This window comes from Aythya fuligula, chromosome 8 (assembly GCF_009819795.1).
Source record: "Aythya fuligula isolate bAytFul2 chromosome 8, bAytFul2.pri, whole genome shotgun sequence".
NCBI lineage: Eukaryota > Metazoa > Chordata > Aves > Anseriformes > Anatidae > Aythya > Aythya fuligula.
Genome location: NC_045566.1, coordinates 4415407 through 4441217, shown reverse-complemented (window position 1 = coordinate 4441217; position 25811 = coordinate 4415407). Strand labels below are relative to the sequence as shown.

The 25811-nt window shown below is 46.3% G+C and overlaps 1 protein-coding gene across 1 annotated transcript in view; it reads right to left on the bottom strand.

Annotated features, from left to right (window-relative positions):
• The window catches only part of DAB1 (DAB adaptor protein 1), a 209949-nt gene extending 191432 nt beyond the window's left edge, over positions 1–18517 (bottom strand). The window contains exon 1 of the mRNA XM_032191973.1: positions 18446–18517. The gene's annotated coding sequence lies outside the window, so the exon portion shown is untranslated. The remainder of the gene's footprint in view (positions 1–18445) is intronic.
• Positions 18518–25811: the final 7294 nt, after the last annotated feature.

Genomic DNA, 25811 nt, shown 5'->3' with positions numbered 1-25811 from the left:
CCAAGCTGAGGGAGCAGTTTTGCATCAAATTTACCAATCAACACCTATCAAGGAAAATAAAGGCAGAATGTTATCTTCAAAGAAGCCTGAAACTTAAACAGCTCAAGACTGCCAAGATGAATTGCAATTAGGACTGCTTTGAAAACCTTTAAGCAATGAACCAGCAGCAATATGGGGGGCTTTGGAGTTCCTGCTTTTTGGGAAGAACCCTTAGCACTTCTGTTGGAGGCATCTCAGGGCATCCCCAGGAATTCACTGAAGCCCAAGGAGATCTCTCCTCCACCAACCTGCATGGGAGCTGGGCAGAGTCACTGCAGGTGATAGACAAGTTTTCAATCTGCACACTGAAGAACAACAATATATCTGTAGAAAATTAACAGCTTGGTTAGCTATTGACTAATAGTGCTGGAGCACTCTTAGGATTTGAAATTGTTCCTGACTAATGGAAAAGGCAATGAAATTCATGCAGTGATCTCACTGCGTTGGAAGCATCAGTGGCAGGGCACAGGCAGGTAAAGCACGTGCAGGTACGTCGCTGTAGCACTGACTGCAGTGCATCTCTGCTCTGGTGCATCAAGGTTAAGGCACAACGAATGAACAAGCCCAGATCTCCACCAGAGAAATGAAATGTGCCTGCCTGGATACGTCAGAGCTGAGCAAGGCAATGGAAGTACCAGTGCTTTGGTTTTGTTGTGTATATCCCAATGTATCTGGGGGAGCATGGCCCCAGTTTGGTCACCAACTCGCAGTGGGTGTGAGCACGGCCTTTGCTCTAACACCGAGCTGCCATGCAGTGGGGCAAAGAGATCCAAAAAAAATCAGGAAGCTTCAAGGTAGAGCTGTCATATTACAATGACAGTACTCGCTCTTCTGACTATTTAGGCTGAATAAGAACACAGGCCACAATAATCCTGTGTTATGAAGAAAGCCCCAACCAAAACCAAAAGACACAGACACAATCGAAAGAGGTTTTGTTGACAGCTCTTAGCCATGCACATCCAACACAGATCTGCATTTATCCTTAACAAAGTAATAACCCTACACTATTTGATAGCTGGTGATAGCAGATTAATAATTTTAACAAATCAGAAGGAAGTTAGTGTAATCCTCAATTTGCTTTACATCTTCAAAGTCACCCCCGGCATTCTGTAGGGTAGGTAATATTATCACAGCTGGACACCCAGGTAATCTTCTGAGCTCTTTTTCCTTTCCAAAATAAATGTTGCAGATTCACCGTGAGATTGCTAAAATAGCTGTTAATTTACTTTGAGAGATGAAAGAAAGCAGGTGAATTACCAGAGCTCCATCAAACCGAACAGAAATGCCAGCAGGGCGAGACACGAATGCGAGATTCAGCGCTGCAGCCGGAGCAGCGATGAGAACCTCCAGCCACATCTCCCCACTGCTGCCGAGGGTTGGATTCAACCTCCTGCATCTTGGGTTTTCATGCGCGCTTTGATCCAAAGCTGTGTGATTTGCAGAAGACAGCAGATGCTCCACAAGAGCAAGCTTGCTATTTGAAAACATCAGGTTTGCTTTTTGAGGCTGAAACTGTAAGAAGAGCTAATGAGGACCCCAGCGCTGAACTATATTCCTCTTTTCAGTCTCGTGTTCACACTCTGGAAACCACTCCAAAAGCTTAATGGGCTCAAAACACTGAGACTAGGGAAGATTCAGCTTTAATTAGCATCCAGCTCAAAACATCAGAAAAAAATAAATCAAGGCTTGATTTTAACCCTTCTTCTTTGGGGCACAACTCCTATTGGGATTAACCAGTACCTTAGCTCCTGGAAAAAGCACAGCTCTGCCTATAATTAAGTTCAGCTTAAAAGCTCAGGAGATATGTACCCACCCCACAGAAAACACTAGGTGCCTGTGGAACCAAAAGCTTGATTTAAAACAGCAAGCACAAATTATTTGTCTTTTCCATGGAGGACAGATGTTGGGTTTGCCATCACCCATAGCCCAGCTGGATTTCTTTCTTGCCAAAAAGCCCTGCAACCACGAAATGCTCGAGCGATGCACACCCCATGGTCTGTGTGGGGTCAGCACAGGCTTCTGTTTGCCACCTGCAGCATCTCAAGCCCCTCCAGCTCCTGTAGTACACCAGGTGAAAAAATACTGATGTGCTCCATGGAAAAATATTATTCAGGTAAATCTGTAGGGATGTTGTGAGCTCATTTACCAAGTGGCCTTCCAGTTCCACTCAGGACCAAAACCTGCTGTGCACAGCCGGACTCTCCACTTGCCCTCACCGGCACAAGGAGCACGCCCGAGCAATTGCTGTGTGAGGACCTGGTATTGGAAATCACTGGCAAGTCCAATTTTATCAAGGTTTTCACGGGACAACCATTTTATTTAGTGACTGACCATGGCCATGGTCTAACTTCGGGCAATTACAGAACTCTACAGGCAAGCCACAGCCACTGTATAAGAGCTGGGAGTAAATATTTGGTGAACACCAAAGGGTCTCTCCACTAACTTTCTGCATAGACGCTCACCCTTGTAGTTCTTCTAAATACACATTACTCACATTAATGCTCATCTCAGGCTCTTCCTTTAAAGCATAACTGCTATGGGATATTACAGCTTGCTTTTAAATGGATCCTTTAAGATATATATATACATGCATATCATTCATTTACAAACATTTACATATCAGAAAAGCCTAATCAAAACTTCCCTGATTTCCATGTCAGCTGTCATAGATGCTTTAGCAATCAGCAAGCTTATATAAAAAAAGCATTTTTGTCTTCTTACATAAACTACTACAGCATTATAGTGTAAAAAGTTAGAGATCTACGTGACACTTGAAGAGGGGGAGCTGTAAAAGCTGGAATGATTGATTTCATAATGTTTTTAGGCGTTATAAATAACCTTTAAATGTCTCTTCTGCCCTCATTTGCATACTTGATTGACAGTTCATTAGGTACAAAAAAACACCAGACAAAAACAAAGCCAAGGCAGTGCCGGGGACTTACGTATAATGAGGACCTGGAGAAGGGACTGGGACCTTGTAGAAGAAAACAGCCAGGGCACGGAGTCGCTCTGCAGGGCTCATCATTAGGAAAGGGTAAATCAGCTCAGGTCACCAAAACCCTACTGCAAATTCAGGAGGATTAGCAGTGGGCTTGCACCGCACTCAGGAGAAGCTATGAAAAGGGCTACAGGAATCAGACCCAGAGACCACAGCAACCTCAGATGGTGTGGGACGTTCATAGGAAATTCCCCCATACCCCAAGCATTTCCAGCGTTTCCTGCAGCCAGGACTGGAAGCACCTCGGTGCCTACCTGGGCAGCCTCCCAGGAACATGCCAAGGTGTGGGGCATTTCTCCCTGGTGCAAGGAACGAAAGGTTTCTGCTCACCTACAGCCAGGTCCATTTGCTCCAAGCCACAGCCCGAGGTAGCAGTCACAGGGCACGAGAGGGGAGGATGGGAGAGCAGGGGAAAGGATGAAGACAAGGGAAGATAATTGGAAGTACCAGTGCATTAGTTATGTTGCATATATCTAATGTAATTAGTATTAATAAGCTGTCAGTCAGAAGATGTAGTTGTTAAAAGGCAGTTTCAATAGTGGAAAATGATAATTGAACTCCTCCATGTATTTGTCTGTACTTATTTATTCTGCTGCTTTTATTTTTATTTCTGTTCATTGCCACGGATCCACATTCAGCAAAACTGAAATAGGAGTAAACCGTGTTTTTATTCATTAACTAGAAAAAAATATACACTCCGCTGCTCTGAGCTGTGCCAATCACAGGGGGAAGGCTCAGGGAGGTTCAATTCTGCGCTCAGTTCTCACCCAAACCACAAAGTTTTCAAGCTGCAATTCTAAATGAATTCTGTTTTGCAATAGACATACTTGTTCCTGCGCTATCTGGCATGCTGCTTCTGTTACTTTACTCTGCACGAGGGGGTAAAAACACTCCAGATGCTCTGCAGGGTCCTGTCTTGTGTTTTAACGCTGCATTTCCTAAAGCTGGTCAAATCACGTGCAGTGAGTAATGTATTCAATAATTTCTCTCTTTTTTTCTTTTCTCTTTTTTTTTTTTTTTAATTTTTCAATTGTCTGCAAGCAGCTTACAGTGTTCCCCAAAGCATCTGTAATGAGAAATTAGCCGCTAAATATTTTATACAAATAGTTATTAGCCTGTATCTTGATCACAAGCAGTGAGCTGCGGATTCGAGTGGGACTGCTGGATTTGGGACTGGATTTGTGCTTCTGACTGCAAATTGGATACATCTCCCTCTTGGAGGCCTCTCAAAAGAGACCTCATGACAACACCCGGGGCATCTCAGGTAGCCAAGCTGAAGTTTCCTGAGCTGTGATCCCTCTCAAACATCCCAGTACGCTGCCTATACTGGGGGTGCCTCCTGCTCTGCACCTCAGAGCTATGGAGGAGGTCTGGGGGTATGGAGAAGCCCTGACTTTGAGACCTGATGTCAAGAGCCCTTTCCTCTTCACCCTCAAACAGCCTCATCCATGTCTGACCGTGCACGGTGGCCCTGCAGGTCGGAGGCTGTCCCCTGCCTCTGTTTGAGCCCAGCACACCATCAGAGGTTAAGATTAACACCAGGAATTTCTCTTCTGTGTGTCATATAAATAAGAAATGCTGCTTTTTTTGCCACTTAAATCACCTGCTAAATTTACGGAGTCTGCAAGTCATAAATCCATGGGCAGCCTTCTGCAAAAGCTGGAGAACTGTTTAAGCACCACTCCGACTGCTGCGTCCAATTCATGAACTCTGCATCTGTAAAACCTGGGCCAAAGCAACTGGAGATCCTACAGGGATCCTACAGCCTCCTTCAGCTCATGGGATCAATATGAACCACTTCTGAACCCATACCCCTGCGGGGAAGAGACACATGGCATTTCCTGACTCAGGCTATTAAAGGGAAAAATCAAACTGGGGAGTGATATGGAATTAAAGGGAGAATTGTGACAGGACCTGCTCCTGTGCAGGGTGGCAGGGAAGGAAAGCTGGGGCTGCAGAGGTGCCAGGCCTCTCACATGGCCTGACCTGACTGAATTGGATGACGAAGGCTGGGGCTTTGCTTGAAAAAAATGTAATTGCTTTCTAAATGTAATTAATAGTCATAATTTGTTGCAGGTGTGGAGAACGAGGCCCCACATGAGGCTGAGCAATGCCCACAGCCCTGGCAGTGCTCTTAGAGCCAACAAGGCCGTGGCCTCCTGGCATTACAGGCCTGGAGCCTCCCTTTTGGTGGGGACTTTCCGTCCTCTCCTCCTCCTGCCCAGCACCAAATCAAAAATACACATGCCCAGTGGTTTTGAGGACAGGGAAGACTGAAGAGAAGTCCTTTAAAAGCCTTCCACCTTTCCAGGAGGAAATGTCTGTAAGGAGCTGTGCAGAGAGCAGAGTTTGCAGTCATTCAATGCCATGTCCCGTAACTAGAGCTGGACTCGGTCAAGGCACAGCTCCTCTGTATGGAGAAAAATCCACGCCAAGAAGCCAGGCTCATCTTTAAGGCATGAGGAGACAAGGGCAAGGGCAGCTTTGCCCCACAGCCAGCCCCAACTCCTCAGGATTCACAGCCGACTGCTGGGGACTTGTTCTCAAGGCATTGCTGGTGCAGGAGCTGAACTTCTGGCCCCAGCCCAGGATACGGGATTTAAACCCATTTCAGCACTGGGTATTTATGAAGGGACAGAAATGATTTTCTTCCAGCCAGGTTTCCCAGTGTCAGTCGTTCAAAATGTTCATATGTTTTTTTTTTTCCTCCTTTTCTTATTACCTTTTCTGATGGTAAAGACGTTGCAGATGGGCATCAAACTGTGCAAAATGTAAATTATGATTGGGTAGAATCAGAACATATAAAAAAGTTATTTGGATGCATTTTTTTTCTTAAGGACCACAGCACATATGGCACGCTAAAAAAATGTCTCGTGTTCATTAAGGCTAAATGAGACAGGTTAGAGAATCATAGGCACCAAATGGAAAACTCTGGAAAAAAAAGCTGGCTGGCAAATCATTCTGTTGATAATATTTTTTGGATGTTTCCCTCCTGCCCTCTCTCCCTCATTTTTTTTTAAACTGCAAGGACATTTTCACAAATATTTCACAAATATCTGATGGCTGTTGCTTAGGAATTGGTCTTCCCTGCTGTGCCTTCCTCATTTGAAGGTCATAATCTCCAGTTTGTGAAATCATAATTATCTCGCTAGCGAGGAACTCTGATGTCACAAATGGAGGATTATGATGACTTCAATGGAAAAAGCAGCAGCGGGAGAAAATGAACTCCTCAGCCACCAAGAGCTTGTTTTCCTCCAAAAAAAAATAAAAAAAGATACAGTGGAGAAAAATATCAGCAGAATGATCTCTAAATAGACTATTTTCCATGCGGTATCAGTGCCACTTTCAGAATATGAGGGTAATTTCTGCCTTGTGCCAATTTAGCGGAGACTTCCACTTTATTTTAACACATAGCAGGTCTTATATTTAATGTAATAGCAGAATCTTGCCACTTCGTATAGAGCTAATACAGAGACCTCGGAGCTCTCCTATAAAAATGAAATGAGCCTCCCTTTAACCCTTAGCAAAATGAAACAGCCAAGATTCACCACAAGGTCACCTATGCCCAAGGCTTCACTGCTGCGGAATAATTCACCGCTGGATCAAAAACTACAACAAACAAACTCTGTCAGCTGAATTAAGGCATACTCACTCAGTGGACAGCTAACCTTACTGCTTGCTATGAAGCATCCTCGCCAGCCTGACTCACAAACTTGAGTGGCTCGTGGGGGGTGACAACTTCTCTCCACGAAAATGGGAGAGAGGCAAACGGTGACGAGTGCAGGGCTGATGCACATCCCCTCTCAGGCTCATCCCCTCCCCGTGGTAAGGACCAGAAGACGTTCACACCTCACCCGGGCAGTATTTAATTAGTGGCAATATAAGGACAGTGCCAGCAGCACTGCCTTCGCATGGCACTGACGTTCCTCCAGGACAGGCGCGATGGGAGCGCCATTCAGCAGCTCTGAGCGGCATTATTTGGAATAAAGCTATCAATGCTTCTCGTCAGGAGTTTGGAATACAAGCAGATTTCTATTGTCACTATAAAAGCTAGCATGTGTCTCTTGGGCATCAAATAAAATGCATTTCGATGTTGCTGTCTGCTTGAATGAGGCATTAAAGGAGCTATATTCTGAATTCCTGCCGGTTTATAAAAATATGAACTAATAGGGCGATGACACGGTTCCTCCGGCTGTTCTGATCGCTCGTTTTAGGCACTATCTTGCAACACACTGATGTGCAAAAGCAGCAGTGCGCTGTGACCAACCCAAAGGCAGAGGACTGGGATGGATTTGGCCACACGAATGAGAACAGAAGCATTTAGTGCCGGGGGCTGGAGGACCCCGAAATCCCCAAACTGCGGCAGCACTCCTTGCCACTTGGCAGGGCTGGGTTATCTCGGGGGGATATTTGTGGGGGCAACTCCATCCTCGCAGAAGAGCTGTGTCCAAAAGCGTATCACAGCAGCAGCAGCCCAATTTCAACAGCGGAGGGCAGAGGGAGGAGGGAAATGAAGAACAGCAGCTGCAGAGCCATGGGCCTCTGGCCTGAGGGGTGTGTGGGGAGAGCAGCACGCACAGCTCCTATCCCAAACCCTCAGAAACAACATCTGGTGGGTGGTGTTCGTGCTGCCTTTCTCTGCCTGCCCTGCTCAAGGTGTGAGTTGCTCCGCACATGGGAGCAGATCGTCGCAGAGAGCAGGAGCGTATGGGGTTGGAAGGATGCGTAAATTATTTATCGGGGTTATTTAAAATCTTCGGCATGTCTTCATCAATTCTGTAAGCTCCAGAGGCACCAAAAAATTATCACACTTAGTCATTGTGCCGGCCAAAACCTTCCTGTGCTTTTATTCCTGCTCTCACTGCAGCTGTGATGTGTCCCATCATCGCCACCGTTACTCACCAGCTCCCAAAGCACAGAGCGCTGGGCAGAAAAGAGTAAGATGGCATTTGTGAACAAGCTGACAGAAACGGAGATGGCTCACGTGTCCCCACGAGCATCCCACAGTCTCTCTGTGTATTAGCTGCTACAAACCATGCACAGATCAGCCAGGCTGCTGCCTGGGCACGGCGGGCTAAAGCCAGGCTTGGAGCCATAGGAGAAAAGTTTTTAATTGCCCCTCTGTCGAAAGCAGGGATCAGTAATTTCTCCTAACACTTAGACTGATTTCAATGTCGCGAAAGGTGAGGCGAGAAATGCCAGCCCTGCCAGCGGCGCGGCGGGCGGCAGCACCCACGGCAATGCCTCACCGCCGGGTCCCATCAGAGATGACACCAGAGCCGGTGTCACGACTGCGGAGTTAACCTGTGTCACCTCTGTATTTAGCTGACTGAGTTTCTCCCTTAATGAAGCAGTTTGATTTATGTACGAGTCATTTGGCTTCATAATAAATTTATTAAATGATCATCTTTTTTCCCCTCCAGATTTGTCACTTGAAACGTGGTAATTGCTGTTTAAACCTGCGCCGGCGCGTCAGCAAACCAGTTCAAACAATGCTGCACGTTCCTGGCTCTCTGATGCTGGCAGCACCAACCTGGGGACAGCAGGATGCCAAAAACGAGGAGAAAGAAAGCCTGTCCCCTCTGCATGCCCCAGGGCTGAGACCAAACATGCCCAGCCTGAAGGATCCCTGGGCAAACACCTTTGGAAAACACCAGTGCCTGTATGTGCGTCTGTACCGGTGTCTGTACCTACACCCACACCTACCTCTGTCTGCTTCTCGCAGCATTACCATGATTTTGAGGACATCACCTCCATAATCAGCTTCATAATACGTCTGAATACACTGCTGAATCAGATCCTAAACTCTCATTCCTTTTGCATCCCAAAATATGAAAACATGCAGGACTGTGCCAAGAACCTGCTATAAAAATTATAGCTCGAAGTTTAAGGATGGAGTTATAAAATACCTATAGAGTTGCAACTGATCTTATTCTCTCTGCAAGCATCACTGCGCAGTAGATCATTGTTTTTCATTTACAATTTGAATCAAAAAAGTACTTCCGTTTTAATTAGTTTTATAAATTTGCTCAGCTAAATGAATACAGTAATAAAAAGGAAAACTATAGAAAATGTGCATAATCTCAGCAGATTGTATTACTTGTGGAATAAATTGTAAATCTATTGCTTAATTAAAATTATTTGAAACGCCGAGATGCAAAACTTGGAATTATGCTGCCATGCGAAATTTACAGCGGATCTTAATAAATTATGATCGCCTGAGCTACAAAATCTTCTAATTTGAAAGGTTTTCATTTATACATGTAAATTTTGTCCCCGTGTTATATGTATACTTTTAGGACCTCATTTGCATCCTGATTTGATCAATGATCGCATAAAAGAGCACTTGGGCTTCTGTTCGCAGCCGCAGTGACTGAGGAAGTAATGGGGTGGATGCCATGAAATGTTACAGCACAGCTCGCAAAGTGTTGCTGAGGGGAGCAGCCACACACGGAGCTGTAGCACCCCACGACAGCCCCAAAAGGGTGGCTTCTCCAGCCCAGAAGTGCACGCTCAGCGCTTCTCAGAGCATCACCACAGCCTGCTGCTGCCTGACAGCATGCCATGTGGCCACCAGAAGCGGGTAAAGATGAGGCAAAGCAAAGATGAGCAATCCTACAGAGCCAAGGGGTTAGACGGAGAGCGGAAAAGTCTTCAGTTTATTTTAGGACTCAGACCAGAGACTTTTGTTCTAGTTGATACCAGTTTTCTCAAGGCCCTTTATAATCTCTGTACAACTTGAACTGCACCTCTCTTTCCCTGTGATGTCCTAGCGTCAAAGCAGTGTGAGTGGTACAGACCGACAACATCTGAATTCAGCTCCCAGGGCACTAAGGATGACGAGAAGTTCCTCCTAGGAGCAGGCTTCCCCTGCCCACTGGCTGTAGACAAAACGCACCCAGCAAAGTGTGTTTCTGCACAGCTCTGCCAGCTGGCCACACTGCCACGCACAGAGCTCCTTCTCCAAGGGGAAAAAAGGACAGAACTGAATATATCTTTCATCAGGAATTTCGAGTTAATTAGGAGGATGATCAGCAGAGAGAAAGGCAGGAGGTTGTTACTATCACAATAGCTTCCTACCTACACTGCACTGTACACCTCTGACCATGGATCGACACGTTCTAGTGGAAAACTTTGTGCAATCTGTACCACGTCGCAGCAGCCATCGGTATCACACGTACCTGCTTGGAACTGAGCAAAGGAGAAAAAAAAATCTCACTCGGCGCTGCAGGAAAGGGAACAGATGGTGCAAAAATTCACATACACACAGATTCACACTTTTTTTTATGACACAAGGTTACTAGAAAGAGCCTTCCACGCTTATGCTTAAAGGGATGATGGCTGGAGCGAGTCGTTCTAGCCACTGAACTGAGCTGTGGAAGGGCTCCAGCAGGTGAGGAGCTGCGTGGCGGGGACAAGGGGTCAGCAGAGGTCTGCTGCCAAGGATTGAGCACAGAGCACGTGGCAAACAGATTTTGGCTGGCGTAGCTCCTAGGCTGAGCGTTCACTCCAGGACAGTTGGAAATTGAGACCCTTTGGGATCCACCTTCCCAGGTGATGGCTGAGTACAAGCTCTGCCCTTCTCCCTGTCCTCTGGCCACCCTGTGTGCCCAAAGGGAATGGGGACAAGAGGACAGAGCACCCCTCGGTGTCCCCAGCTGCCCCAGTACACAACGCACGCAGAGGGCAGCCCAGCACCTGCAGCCACACAGTCCCACGTGTTTTCTTGAAGAACGGGTCTGCAGATGGTTCTCTAGAAAGCAGGCTCTATAAATAAAGCATGTTTAATAAACCAAATAAACCAAACAAAATAAATAAACCATGCTACTGAGCGACAACTTCCCTTGCAGAAGGATCTGTAAAACACTTGCTGGGGCTTGCAGAGCACCTTTCTGCAAAATGCTCTGCACAACACGGTGTTACTGCTGAAGCAGCTGAAAGGTGTGCGTGATATATCAGCTCCCAGCTCCCAGCTCCGAACCAACACAAACCAAAACAGCTGAAATTTCAGCTTCGGTCAGTGATGAGTTTTGTAAATGCCAGTAATAATTTATTAGAAAATAGTAAGTGCTTTATTTTGGAGTGCTTGCAGTGTCCCTAATGACAAGCCATCCTGCCCTGCTCACCGTCCTGCCTGCTGGATTCACCATACTACCACGGCGAGCAAAGCAGAGCAGCCCCCCGTGCTGAGGGACACACGGTGGGGGCTCCTTTCTGTAGGAAGGTTGGCAGGACTGAAGCCAGACTTGTCGGAGGTGGCTTCCAGAGTCAATTTGTTTTTCTCTGCCCTTTTTTATCCTCTACATAAAGCTGAGCATGCAGGAAGAGAAACGAATCCAATTCAGCACCGACTCATCTTTTTCTCAGGGCAGAAGCTCCCTTTCATTAAAAAAAAAATAAAAAACCCTCCTCTGTATTTCCATACATGCCGCAATCTGGTAAATTACCAGAATGTATTATTTATATAAAGCCTTCTGCTTTGGAGAGATCCGTAATTGTTGGCTTCCTTGCTATGCACTACAACACAGCTTGCCTTGTTTCACAGCCAGAAGTGCTGCTGCATCTTTTTGTCTTCCTCTCCCCAGTAACTCGGCTATTCTTCTGAGACATGCTGTACGTGTCAACAGGTGGGACGGGGCGTTAGGAGGCAGAGGCTGCTGTGTTTCTACAAAGGACCATCTGGGCACGCCGTGTGGGCACAGAATGCAGGCCCTGCAGCCAGCAGTGCTGGCACATCTGTCTGCCTCCAGCCCGCTCACCGACGGTAAAGGTTACGCACCGCCACGACGCCAGCTGTGCCAGGTACTGGCTGTAAAAAAATAACAACAACAACGAAAAAAACAACACCCTAGCCTGTGGGGATGTATTTTTGGCCTCTTTATAGATTTGAAACACGCGATAATCTGCGTAATGAGAGCTGAGGTGTCCTCCCACCTGTCCCTGCACAGAGATCTCAGCAGCGCAGACGGACGGTGCCTGCCCGACCAGGACCCCCCTCCACACGACAGCGGTGGATGCGATGTGCTGTGCCTGCACAAAACGTGGCATCAAACAGGCAGCCAAATGTTTCTCAGCCAGATTTCCCAATTATATTATTAAAACTGGGAGCCTAAAAATATTAGCATGCTATCAGTCGTGCACTCACAAAGCCACAGAGGAACCCAGAGATGACAATTTCCCCCCTGTCCCTAATGGATTTACTATAAATAAACAAAAGCGTTCCTGCCCTGCACATTCCTGCTCCAAGACTGCTGCTGACTGACATTTCTGATATTCCTCTGAGTAAAGCAGTGCCAAAAATTTCCCTATCTTTAACAGCAACCAAAGCAGCATCTACTGAGGGCTCCTGCAGTGCTCACCCCAGTCACAGCGACAAAGCCAAACCCCCAACCTTCCAAACAATTTCTGTGGCTCAGTCAAGAAACAACATCACCTTTCCCTTTCTGAAGGAAGATACAAAGCTGTCCAGCCCCTTGGCCAACATAGCAAACAGCCTGGGGACTTGGGGTCCTTTTCATTTGTTTGAGTAGTGTTTTTTTAATACATTTTCTTAATACTTTCTGTCTTTTTCAGGATGTAGCACCTGGGCAATGGGACCTTCATCTCGGTGCGACCACACTGCAGAGCCAGAGATGGGAGTGTGGCTCATCCCCACCTGACATTTTGTGCTCTCTTTTGACCCCCAAGAGCTGGACTTTGTCATTTTTTTTACAAAGCTTTTTGATGCCTGCTTGTAAAACCTCTGCCTCTCCTGGCCTCTCCCCTATTCCTCATCCCCACCAAGCCTGCTCACCGAATGACACCGAGGTGCACTCCCACCCTGCAAGGCACCGCTTTCCGCGGCTTTTTTGTACCCCAGCCGCTGGTAAAGGAGGCTGGAGGCTGGTGTGCCAGCCCTCTGGCTGCATAATGAGTTCATCCTCCAGCCCCACCGAGAGCGAGGCACTTCCCTGGCCCATCTGTTCGCTCGGCTCCTCTCTGCACGGCGCCACGAGCGCTTGCTCTGAGGAGAGCGGCGAACGCCCGGCGTGCCGCTGATGTGCAGCTGTAACACAGCCGAAAAATGGAACGAGACGGAGCATGGGGGTTACTTCTGAGCCATTTCTTGGGATTCTTAACCTGACAGAAATGTAAGTGAGGAAGAAAGCCTCCAGAAGCTGTTAGAAAAAATCTAACAGAGCAATAGGTCTTCTGCAGTCACCGCTATTTCCTCCACGTTTTCCAGGAGAAATAAAAGCTCCGGGCAAGTCACAGGTCTGTGAACAGAAGCGGTTGGGAAGTCAAAGCGAAGATCTAGAGAAAATGGAACAAGAAATGACACTTCAAGTACCGAGGCACGAATCATAGCTGATCTCAACCAAAACACTGGGACACACGACCTCAAAAAAACAAAAGGAAAGGGAAGAAAAAAAGAAGCCGAAAAGCTTAGATTCCAGCTGTAAGTATTTTCAGCACCAAGGAAAACTGGTACCTTCTTAAATTGGAGGGGGGATGAATAAAAAGCGATTGGGGGGATGGACAACAGTGGCAAACACCACATTGCAAAGCGCTCTGCCAAAACGCTGTGTGGGGTTTTAAACCCAGCACAGCCCCCCAGGTCTCACTGCTGCTGGACACAACCGTGGGCATCGGTGAGCCCTGTGTGCACCGGGGCTGATGAAGGTCAGAACATCCTCACTCACGTCCACCAGGACTTTCAAAACAAGCTCTCACGGCCTGGGCTGGGATAGGAGCCAGCTGTGAGCAGGCAGAGCTCGCTCCAGGTGAATCCTCGCGGAGCTGCGTGTTGTCCCACCACACCCTGGCTCTCCTGAGACGCACGGCACTGCCTGTATAGGAGCAAGACCAGACACATCACAGGTGCAATCCAGGCTGGAAAATCCTATTTGGTTGGACAGATCCATTACTGTCTTCTCCCTGACTGTACTAACGTCTGAATTAAAGAGTAATGCCTCATGACTGGAGTCTTTCTTTAATTCATGCTGAAGAGCCCTCACACAGTCCGTGGCACCGAACAAAGCAGTAAATTCACCTCAACATCTTTATGCTTTCCTGCAGTCCTTAAATCATTCATATCCAGACTTCCTGTGAGTTCGGGATTGGATGGAAGCGTTTCTAGCCCATAACTTCTCCATTAATATTTTTGAGGGGTGAACTTGTTAAAGACAAAGCCCTGTTCTTTAACCATCGGCACAAGGAGCTTTGTCCATGCTCCACTGCCCCAGGATGAGCCCTGAGAAGCCCCCGGGCTGCTTGGAGCGAGCTCCCTCTGACCACTGGCAGAAGTCAGGCCCTGAATACCTCCCAAGGGAAGAGCCCACGCTGCAAGGAAGGATGTAGGGTGCTCAAAGTAAGAAATTAAAAACTTCTCTGCACCGAAGCTACTTTGTGCGACATCTGCCAACATTACCTTCAGTGAGAAGCTGCACGGCAGGGCTCACAGGTGAAAACCACTACTGAATACAGCAAAACACATTAAAACTATGATAAAGGGGTGGGCTTGAACATGCAAAATTCGGTAAAATTCAGAGAAAGACCTTCCTTAGCAAGGACTGCAGACCTCAAAACTCTCATCATTTATCTGAGCCACGTGTATCTTGACTCTTAGGGCCATGGGACATTTTGTTGAAAGCACAAAAACTTGCATTTGAAACAGCAGAATATTGCAAGCAAACACGAGCTGGTCCCACAGCATGCTGTTAGTCAGTATATTGCTTCCTTAGACACTCCAGATTTGTCTGAGTATTGCTTGAGGCCACTCCCTTAAATACAGCCCTGTCCCCCTGTGTTCCTGCAGGTCTCTCCCTCCTTCTGAAGCTGCTCTGGGATGGTTTGTCCCGCTGCACTGCTCCCCTGCTGTGTCCCTCCCAGCTGCTCCCAGCTTCTGCCTCCAGCCTCTGACCTTTCGACAGCTACCTGGGAAATCCCAAATTCACTAAGAGACTTTTCAAAGCAAACAGCATACATATGATTAATTCTTCCTGCAGACCTCAAAAAAACTCTTCCTGATTAACAAAGGTCACCGCATCTCGAAAGTTTACTCCAAACAATCAAACACATTACGACATCCTCTAAAAAAAGATGAAGTAAAAGCAAAACTGGTTTCACTTGAAGAAGATGGATCTGGCTGGAGAAAAGGCAAGAAGCTGGCCGGATATCACCAAGCTGATATTCTCTGAGTGCTTCTAGGCTGCGCTTTTCCTTGCTAGATGTCACAACACTTTGCAGGGTACGACACGATGCTACCTTCACTCCACACCAGGGGAGGTGAGAGGTGGCAGTGGGAAGTTGCTTTCCCCAGATGAGATATTGGGTCATCAGCAAAATTAGAGCACGGTCCCTAGCAGTCCCTAACCCCTCCAGCACCACTGCCTTCCAGCTGGGCTGGCCCATGGAAATGCCCTGGTGGCACAGGGACTGTCCCCCCCGTGGAGCAGCTGCTCCCTAGGCAGGGATGCTCCAGCCCCTGGTCAGCTCTTGCAGCAACCTCCTTAGCAGAGAGAGAATATGAAAATATTAAGAGGAATTAAACCCTCAGCCATCTTCCCTTGTGTTACCATCATACCTCTCTCTCCAGTAGGCGGCTGCGATTTTGCTAACCTGACTGATCCGTAATTCATAACTATTATCCATGCTCAATAATTACAGTGTTAATATTTTGGTAATTTAGAAGTACCTTTCTCAGGCAGAGTTCAGTCTGTTCCACTGCCTAATGCATTATTTAATCTTTAAGTGTTTATGAACAGAACTGTTCCCTCTCCTCTTTCTTTTCATTCTCAATTCATGCCTTATAAATGTTTTCAAAATGTTGGGGAAAAGAGGAATTTTAAGAGGAAATCTTGCTAATTTAAGGCCAAATTTAAACACAAGGAAATGCATAATGGCCAATCTATCCATCAAAGCCAATTCTACAACACGGATGCACTGAAAGCTTTTCACTTTCCAGTCACTAAGAGGTAACACTACCAAATTCAGTCCTGCACTCTACTAGAAGTGCAGTAGAAAAGCACTTAGCGTGGTGCCCACAGCCAGCTCACCTACCAGTGCTCCTGTGGCCCATAGACCAAATGTATTAGTAACGGGAAGGCTTCCTTAAACCATGGGCTTTATTGATACACTCAGTAAAGGAAATAAAAATACCTAACCAGAACTTCCCTAGGCAATAATAATGATAATAATCTAGCTTGTGTTCAGCCAGAGCACCTCAAATTTTCCATAGCTAGCAAGCTGCTTTGTGAAGCGCTCGAGGCTGGGTTTCTGTCCTGGCTGCAGAGCCCATCACCTCTTGCAAACCCCAGGAAGCCCTGCCACTTGCTGCTCCACTCACTGCCTGCTCTTCCTTCTGACCACGTTCATTTCAGGCTTGTCTGTAGCAGAATTTTTTGTCCTCACCTCATGTTTTCTCATTTTCCCATCAGTCTCCTAACCACCACAAACATGGTGTTGGCTGGACAGCAACAAACTCTTGCCAGCCTTACCTCCTTCAAACACAGCTTGCTTCCTTGGCCTTCTGCAAGAGGAGGATATGCAGAGACACCAAACATCTGCCATCAGGCCCAACATTCGTGGCCTCTCTCTTCATATTATTGTCAACCTAAAACTCAAGATTTTTCCAAGGTTTACTTGGTCTCCAGAGTAAATGTCATTGAGTGACAGCGAGCTGCTGCAGAAAACCTGAAGAGACTGAGCAGAACCACCCACCGCAGGCAGCAGCAGAGCTTACACGAGGGGCTGCAGCAAACACAGGATTTACACACGCGGAGACATGGCATGATGGTGACAAGTAGTACAAAGGCTTATTTGATCCAAAGACAGAACGACTGCGTTGCTCATGTCAAAAAGGAATCAGTGGAAGCACAACAACAGGCCATTCTGCATGCTACACACACCACATAAAACACAAAGAATGCTCTTTATGTTTTGTCTGCTTTTTTAGCCTGGTTTCCTGGAAAAAGAAAAGGAAAAAAAAAAACAAGAGCCGTGCAATTGTTCTGTCAGTCACTGCTTCCTCAAATAACTTCTGAACCTGTTGGCTGCTCGCAGGTTTGACAGATAGGCAGAGGTCTCAAAGGGATTACGTTCCTACCAGATGCGTGAAAATAACAGAGCCTCCAACGAGTGCCTCTCCTCACTCACCTCCGTGCTGCGCCTCCCTCTGCTCCCTACCTTGGGGGCACCAATTAGACCCCGAGCCCGAGCAGCTCTGCGGGGAAGGGAAATACTCACTTAGATCATCAGACAGTGCACGCAGGAAGACTAATGCAGCGACTGCTCCAACCACAGGACACGCTTAGGCGAGGGCTCCTGCCTGCTCTGATTCATCATCTTCCAAGCACAAAATCCAGAGCAGAATCCAGAGACACCTGCGCAGGCAGCCCGAGCAGCTGGCTGGGGCATCTCCCCTGCTTGCTTTGTTCTCAGAGCAGAGGTCAGCGGTGGCATTTGCAAACCCGGGTGTGATGTCAGCAGCAATGCCCCAAGGACTGCCCTGTTTCCCCAAGGCACAGCAATAAATAGCATTGCTTCCCTTGACCTCCCCCTGCCCGCCCCCTCAGAGCATCCTCTCGCTGCTCCAGCACAGGTACATTCGCTGCTGGCAGCACACAAAAAAAGAGGAGCATTGCCTGGCAAAGAGCAAGGTTTCCATTCAGTTTTAAGGGGATGCGTATGCCAGGGAAGCTACAGGACTCTCACTAATAGCCAATGCTGCTAATTAAAACTGTTTTGGAAGGTCTGCAGCTAGCGTATAAATCACCCCGCTATGTGCTATAAATAAGAGGCAGATACTGAACTGAATAGTTCCCATTTGTCAACTGAATGAAGAGATTTGATTGTGCCTTTTTGAATAATAAATCCAGACATACCTAGCAGGGCACGGAGAGGTGCTAGAATTGTCTCTTTTATCAAACAACAATGATTATATTATAGGGTATGCATTATGGGGGATCATCCATTTCTCTTGTTTTCTCATTTATTGCTGACATCCTCCCTCCCAGACGAAATGCTCGGCTCCGTGCACAATGTGTTCATCTGAAGGTCTCAGAGGCGAGGTAGGCGCGTACACTACCAAGGAGGCTGATGCAACGTGCACCTCCTGGGATGTATCACAGAGCAAAAGCAAGATCTGTAGGAAAACTGAGCTGTGAACACCTAAATACACTCATTTCCTACCTAACCTTGTTCTGTGGTGTTTCCAAGGGACTCTCAACATGCACCAAGTCTCAAACAGGAGAGTCGTGTGGTTCTCACTGGCAATCAGTGCCTGTTACCACAAAGCACCACTGAGACAGAGCTGAATTTCTTGAGATCATCTCCTAACACCATTAAGCAACAGAACCTCCCAAACGGCAGCCACACAAGCAACAGATTTGCACCTTTATTAATAATAATAAAAAAAAGTAAAATTACCTTGTTCCTGGGCAGAAAGCTCTTTTCAACCATGAACACTAGATCCCGCTCACGGCCACCATGTCTCTCTCGCTATAAAAAACAAACAAATGGGCACCAATTAGGAAATGGCATTTATTAATTCTCAGCACAAAGTAGCTTCAAATCTTGCACACACACTCATAAAAAAGAAGATTTAGGATCCCCTGTCACACGGAAGGCTGCAGAAGGTTAATTGAGTTCACTGTAGAGGTATCATTACCTCTATAACACACCTATAGAAAAAAGCACTGCAGTCGCGTTACGGAGATGGATTTATTTGAAGCCTTTAAAACTATTTGTTAAATTTCTGCCCTCTGACAGGATGATGAGTCCTCTTGCTTTGCCCCCCAAATCCTCCACAGCTGAACAGCAACTTTTCATGGCCCTAGATAAAGACACCACTGCAAAATCTGATCCTTCCTGAGGTTTGTATTGAATTTGAAAGGGTTGAGCTGGTTGTGACACTGCAGCACCCGCCAGCTGCAGCAGCAACGTGGCAGTGACCACCAATGGTCCTTCCAATACCACCGAGATAAACAGCATCCTCCTCCTGGGCTGCTCCTCATCTGCTCAGGCTAGCAAATCTGCAACCCATGTGTGTTTATTTTATCAACAATAATTGTAAATCAGGGTGATTTTGTTATTTTGAGGTTATATTTGTCAATAAAAAAAGGAAAAGACAGTGCTGGGCTGAAAGAATTTGATAGCTGCACATTGATTTTGAAATCACAGCCATGCTGCCTGGATCCTGAAGTGCTTACCTTGCTGTCTGCCCTCCCCTTGCTCCCCTGATTGCTCGAGTTCCTGAGTTTTAATAATGTTTGAGACACAAGCTTTCACTTACAATAACCTTAAGCAACATACACCAAGCTACAGCTAAATAGAGAGCTCTGTCCGCTACCCCAGCAAAAACTTCTGCACTGGAGGAATACGAAGGCACATCGTGAGCAGCACTGGGGATGGTCAGAGCACACAGAGGATAAAGCACCATTTTAATAAAATCAGATGATCTGAGCTTGAAATTAAGGTGTTAAAAGCCAAGACAAAGAGGATTTCTGATTGGCAGGCAGTGATGTCACGCCTGTGCCAACCACAGAGGTAATTCATGTGTCTGCCTTTAAAAAGAAATAATTCCCTCCCTGATACAGCAATAAGACATTGCAGACAGCCCATTTGCTGGGGATTACATGGCACTTCTCAGGTAGTTAAAGTCACTGAGCCTTTTGACCTTGCAGCTCCTAACACTGGCGGAGGTATAATCACACAGGAACGCTCTGCTTGTCATGTGTGCCCTACTGCTTAAATAAAGCCCAGCCACCCAGCAACGCGAGCTGTGGCCCTCTGGCTCACCTCCTATGAATTATGATGAGAAAACAACATGAACATAACAAACAGCACTATTAATTAGATTATTATATCATTTCAGGGATGGACTATGCAGATTAAGAAACACTAGAGGAAGCGTGTGCCAGGCCAGAATAAATGCACTCCTCAGGCCATTGCCTTAAACACAGATATTTCATGCTACCGTAGCGCTTCACAGGACAAGTAAATCTTTGCAAGTTTGTCTTGAAGTCACTAGAACTCAGCGTTTTGCCAAAGGAGATCCCAGCTCATTTACTGTCATAACGTTCAGCTCATAATGAATACCAGGCAAGGTGAAAATTGATATCAAGAGCACTTCTAAGAGCTAAAAAGTTAACATCTAAATTGGAAATCAATACATGCTTTAAGTATTGATCAGCCATACCGAGATCTCCGCTCTGCAGAGTGAATACCATTACGGGTTGAGCTAACGTACACTAAACCCACCCTAATTTTAAGATTTATAAAACAAAACTTCCCAACCTTACGCTACAAGGAACGATTGCCCAACCCTAGCACAAGCACACGTGTCCCTGCAGAACAGCCAGGAACACGTGGTGACTTTTTTCCAGATATCAGTGGTGACTTTTTTCCGCCTCTTAGTTGTTAAAGTTGTGCTTGCCTCCTGAAAACAAAGAGCAGAAGGAACCAGAGCCAAGGAGCACCACAAGCAGCCCCTGAGGAGCACACTCACTGGTACGGGCACTGGTCCGGGTGATGGAGCACGTGGCAAAGTCTTCAAGCTCGGTCTGTACATGGAAACACAGATCTCACCTCCACAACACAATGTGCAGGCCTCCTGGTTATTCTGCAGGCAGCATCACGAGGAGGCAGCTGTATGGCTTTTGGGAGAAAAGTCTGCGGTACGGGGGGATATCCCCTTGGGTCAGCGCTAGGTGAAGAGCAGCTGCAGAGCACGTCATCTCATGCCGTATATCTGCTCCGAAAAAGCTTTTCAGGCTCACTGATGAATGAAATAGCTGTGATAAACAAGTGTCCTATTGTCTGAGTCCTCCTTCATGCAAAGAAATGGGAATTTCTGTGCACCACATCAAAGGAACACTTGACCCTGTGTGATCAATTCTTCCTCCTAATTATTACACACTGAAAAGCCCAATTTTCTGGTATTCTCAGGTAAAAAGGGGCAAGAGTATCTCAGGAAAGGTTAGAAAAAACTGTACATCTCTATAAATATTTGTTGGTCTGCATTCCTTTAACTTTGCATGATTAAATACAGCCTGCTTCTGTTCTTCCACTTTATCCTCCGGGGAAATTTATCATCAAAATTATTGTACAGCATTCATTACTCTAGCCTCATTTAAAACCTTGCCCTACTTATTATTTAGGCTGCAAAAAAATGTTGCTTTGTATAGTATTTCCTATAATAGTCTCAATCATTACATTTAAAAGATTGCTGTAAGGCAGCTTAGCCTGCATTAGAGAAAAATAAAGCGGAATTCCATAGTTAAGTGTTACACTTCTTATTCAGCTTTTGTTTCCCACATCACAACAATGCAACCTTTCAATTCCTTAAAAGGCTCTCCCTGCTAATTACCAACAGCCAGGGCTTCAGTCCCCTGCTTTGAAAGGGACATCTAGTGGCTCTTAGCTGGCTTTAAAAGGTGTTAGGGAAAAGCAAAAGGGAAGGGAAGGCATGGCAAGGCAATTCTGCACCAATTCCGAGGTGCAGAGGTCTTTTAAATCCACGGTACAGGGAACACTCAGTTGCAACAGTCAGACCAGCAGACAAAGCAAACAAATGATATATTTTTAATTCCTATGCAAAGTGTCTGTGTAAGACAAAGACACAGACACAGCTGTTTAAAATAAACGAGATATAGTGTCTAAAAGGAGAGAGAAAAGCTAACTTAAATCCCAGGATATCCTTAATATCCCAATTTGGGATATTCGTACTGGTATGTGAAGCCTCTGAATTTGGATTCCCTCGCTGGTGGGACTACCCTGAAACAAAGAGCCATTGCTGGGTTTAGATAATACCATCTCTGTGTTTGTCTCGCCCTTCTGTACTTCTGAAAAAGGATCATTAATTGGAGTCTGAAGCCACCACTACGGTTTTGTCTTGAAACGCAGACCCTCATGGGGAGGTTATCAGTGAAGGGAACAGGTCATAACTTATCCCATTAACAGCCCCAACAAGACCTTCTCCTACAGGGACTGCAATTCTGAAGGGTGTGCTTTGTTTCTTGTTTCTCTATAGCGAATTCAAGCAGAAACCACGAGGTGGGTAAACGCCATCCATTAACACTGAATATTTTTTGGACATTGTGCCACATATTCACCAGCTTGTTTAGGTCGTTCTGAGCTTCCTCACTGTCTTCCCTGGACTTGAACGACCTCACTGGATCTGCCCACAGATCCAGCTACTTTTCCACCTCTTCTCCATCCCAGACAGACCTGACACAGGATTTAGGAACACACAAGGAACCTCTGGTTTAACCCTGTGCCATGGTGAAAATTACCCAGTTATACCTATCTTTGTTTCACTTTTTGATTCACGACTATACTTTTTCCCTTTCACCTACCTGCCTTGTATTTTTGACTGCTTTCTGTGAGAGGCCTTGCAAAAGACCTTTCGATATCACAAATAAGTGAGATAAACCAGTTCCTCTCTCTTCGTTTCTTATTGACAAGTTCAAAGACTTCTAAGAGATTAAGAGTGAAAGCCTGTAAGTGACCTGCTGGGTCATCAAGTCTAGGCTTTCCCTATCACTTCCAACCATATCCTACACTACCTTTCTACTGGATAAGCCTGATCTTATCAATGTCTCCCAAATGTTTTCTTTTTTCTTATCATTTCAACCAGTTTACCAGGTACAAATGAAAGGCTTAGTGGTCTGTAACTCCCTGGATCATTTTCTTCCCGGTGTCACAAGAAGGCATTTTGTTCTTTCTACCCATCGAGCAGACACTGCTCATCGCCTGCAGAAAGGGTAAGAAAGAGAGGTCAGTCTTGGTGGAAGGAAGAGAAGGGAAGAGGACAGTGGAGCTGATATCCATACAAGATGTACTGTGAACTCCAGCACATGCAGCTCACAGACAAACCAGTGAAACAATGAGAATTCCTATTTTATGAGAAAGAGGTTAAGGTAGGGATCAGTATTTTCCTTGGGTGTTACTCTGTCACTAGACTTAACATATAAAAAAAATATTTTTATTGCTAATTGAATGGATTCAGAGTTATTAATGAAAGATATGCAACATCCTGCTATTTGTCATGCACAAAATAGACTTTTTTTCATGAGTCTCCAGCAGTGGCTGTTTCCGATCTGTCGTGGTGAGTGTCTGTGTGCTTCCTGTGAGTGGAGGGACTGTGCTCATCAGCTGTGCCATGCTCGAGAGGGGCAAATTACTGCACACAAGCCTCGCACCCAGCCCTGTATGCCTGCAGCTGCTCAGCACATGCAGATGCACATTGGTAATCTCTCTGCCTTTCAACAAAACAGGTCAGGAAAATCCGTAATGCTAACATATACCTATAACCATAAAAGGGTTTTTCACAAGAGGAAAATATTTTGTGCATTCTTTCCCCAGCAGCCATTTTAAATGCATAAAAAGCTTCGGACTTGTAGCTCGCTGCAAAGAGCAGCAGAGATCTCCCCCAAAGGGGACACAGTTTTGGCTCAGGACCAGAAGAGGTCAAACGTCACCACAGTGCTATGGTCATGGGCAATTTCTGGCAAGCCTGAGCATTAACCCACGTGTTATGCAAACACACCAGGTTATATCGCTCGCATGAGGGAGCAGCCTGCCACCCTCTCCAGGTCCCTAAAAGCCCCAAACCTCTTCCTACACACAGCAAACACTCTAATATGACACAAGTTTACCTTCAAAGGTTGACCCACAAAACATTTTGGAGTGACCAAGACATCTCCCCAAGCCAGGTCCCTACAGCAACCATCCAGGACGTGCTGGGGTGACACAGGGCTCAAAGCGGGCAGTGGAGCATGCATACTCCCACAAGGCAGGAGGGGAAACCTGAGCACACCCTCAACACTGCAGCTGTCTTGGACAGGAGGGGAAGGAAGAAAATTTGTTTTGTTTTCTTAGAGTTATGCATTAATTCTATAACCTGAAATGTTATCTTTTCCGTTTCAAGAAAAAAAAAGGTATTCGGTTTGTTTTCTGCAATAAATTAGCATTATTCTCTATTTAATGAAACAATGCTACCTATACTTAGGTATTCGGAAATACCGCCAATCCCTTACACGTGTGTTTAACAAAAAAAAATATTACCTTAAAAAATTACAAAAAAAATATATTATCTATGTTCGCAGCTCACCACAAATCCCAAGAGAGGCAATACCAGCTACCAGGTGAAAACACAAAGCACAGCTGGTGTTTTGGAACTGACATCAAACCCGACTCTTTCCCACGTGGGTGTGCAGGCTCAGCACGGCACCCTCCCCAGTTATCTCATTTTCAGCCCCCTGCCCTCATCCCATCGAGAAGGGGGAGTGAGAGGGGCTGGGTGGGTGCGGAGCAGCCAGCCACGGCAACCCAAAAAGGATGTTTTGGTTGCTTCCAAACCAGCATCCCCCAGAGAGCTAAGTGCATCACACCAGACCTGCAGACATTGTCTGAATGACACAACCTTGTCCATAGGCAGGGTCAAAAAAGGGACCGATGGATCCTGAAGCCACCATCACCACTGAGCTCACAGAGTCTGGCACTGGCTAGCCCAGAAGAGGGCAAAGTTGATCCCAGCATGACAGCCTTTCTGTCAATCCAGCCTCTATCATTTATTTAAGTGTTCTTCCAATCTTCCAGGCTGTGGCTCATATATTTATCATCTTAAATTCTTTATGAGCAGCAGGATTAACACCTCTTTCATCAAGCTGGAAGCAAGGCTGATCCTGACTAGTTTTGATCTTTCCAGGAACCCGAAAAGCTTTCAATAGTTGTTATATTCTGAGCTGTGATTTTCCTCAGAGAGACAGCCGAAGATTTTCCTATAGCATAGCATACAACCACGTGAACATGTTTGTAACCCACCGCTTCTCTGAGAGGGCCTTAACGCCCCATCCGCTCCCCAACCCCAAAAAGTCGATCACTTTCCATCAGCAGAAAGAGAAACTGGCAAAGAGAGGACAGCTGGGGGATCATGATCTGGTTGTCAGAACACGTCTCACACAAATCCCACCCCTCCTCATACACCACAAACCAAACAAGTTCTCCGGCTGACACAAGTCTGTTCTGTGAGGAGTGCCCAAAAGAACTGATTTGAAGCATTTTAAGCAGAAAGGTCCAGGTCCTTAAGTTAAATAAACACTTCTCTTCTGAGGGACCTGCTCCTGGTTGTACAGGAGGTCACCCAGCAAGGCAAGGTGGTCAGATCACCAAACGCCTTGTGGCTGAGGAGATAAAAGAACAGTTCCCAACATCCCACTTGGAGCACCAAGCACGAGCAGGCCATGGCTGCAGACTTTACCTCCCATGTCAGATCTTCTCTCTCCAAATAACATTTATCAAACATGACCGCCCTAACCTGCTCTCTCGCCTGTTATTTGGGCAGACTCCGTCCCCACCTCCTGTTCGGTCCCTCCCTGACACAGATGTGTGAGCCCCACGCACCAACAAGGCCTCAAAATGTCCGCCCCGTCACGCGCGGTGCGTTGCAGCCCCTGTGCGAGTGCTGGCACTCTGATAAAAACAAAGACAACTCATTAGCTCACCATGTCATTTATAGTGGAAACAAAGGCTGATTTTGACTTCCGTGTAGCTGTGTCTAATTCTCTGTGAAGAATTCAGTGCTGTTTTCCCCTCCCAGCCTCTTGTCTGTTAAAAATGAAGGGTGTTGGAGAGGAACGTGCAAGGGTCATCCCTCCCCGTGCTTCCGTTCCACAGCCAGTGTTGTAGAACAAATACTGATGAGGATCATGATGATAATGAGGAAAATAATAATGAGCATTGATCTCAATGGAGATGCTCCTCTGTTCTACCAGGCCACTGAGATGAGAAT